Source organism: Myotis davidii, unplaced genomic scaffold (assembly GCF_000327345.1).
Source record: "Myotis davidii unplaced genomic scaffold, ASM32734v1 scaffold1673, whole genome shotgun sequence".
In the NCBI taxonomy this organism is placed as follows: domain Eukaryota; kingdom Metazoa; phylum Chordata; class Mammalia; order Chiroptera; family Vespertilionidae; genus Myotis; species Myotis davidii.
Window position 1 is genome coordinate 16,556 of NW_006284850.1, and position 1,206 is coordinate 17,761.

The window sequence follows — 1,206 nt, forward strand, 5'->3', positions numbered from 1 at the left end:
AGAAAAATGAGAACCTTAATTAATAAAATCAGAAATGTAAAAAGTGACAGCTACAACCACAGAAACAAAGGATTATAAGAAACTAGAGGCCCAGTGTACAGATTCATGCACTGGTCAGGGGGTAGAGGGCGTCTCTCAGCATGGCTTGCAGGGATCAGGCTGAAACCCAATTGGCCTGGCCCCACTGCACCTGCTGCAGGCTCACGCCCAGTTAGTCGTGATTGAGAAAGGCTCGCCAGCTGTGAGCCCTGCATCTGGCACCCATCAGGCAACTGAGTGGCACTCCTACTGTGGCAGCACACTGACCACCAAGGGGCAGCTCCTGCATTGAGCGTCTGTCCCCTGGTGGGCAATGCATGTCACAGTGACCCGTCAACCGGTCGTTCGGTCACTTAGGCTTTTATATACATAGAATAGAGGCCTGTTGCACAAAAAGATTCATGCAATAGACCCTCACTTCCCCTGACTGCTGGCATCGGTTTTCCTCCGGCACCCGAGACCCAGGCCTTCGCTCCAACCTGAACCACCTTCAAGCCCTCGCTGCTCTGGCTAGAGCTGCCTTCAGCCTTTGCTCCTCTGCTTTGCACCTAAATGTTAGGTGCAAATGCACCTAAATTAACCACCATCTTTGTTCATGGTTAATTTGCATACCATTCTGTTTAGCCAGTGATGGGTGTAGCAAAGGTATGGTCAATTTGAATCTTTGTCTATTATTAGATGGGATTACTAGGAACAATTATATGCCAACCAATTGAACAACCAGGCAATGAATAATTTCTTAGAAATATACAACCTTCCAAGACTAAATCAAGAGAAAACAACATCTGAACCTAGTCAGGTAGCTCAATGTCATCTGTATTATTAAAGTGTTGTGGATTTGAACCCTGTTCAGAGCACATACCTAGATTGCAGGTTTGATGGCGTGTATGGGAGGCAATAAATTGATCTCTTTCTCTCTCTCTCTCTCCCTCCCTCTCTCTCTCTCTCTCTCCCTCTCCCTCTCCATTTCTCTCCATATCTTCAAGTGAGAATTAAAAAATCCTATCTAATAAAAGAGAAACATGGTAATTAGTGTACGACCACTACCCTTCCCATTGGCTAATCAGGGCAATCTGCAAATTAACTGCCAGCCAAGAAGGCGGCCGGCAGCCAGGCCGCTTAAAGCGAACATGAGGCTTGCTTGCTTCAGTGACGGAGGACTCCAAC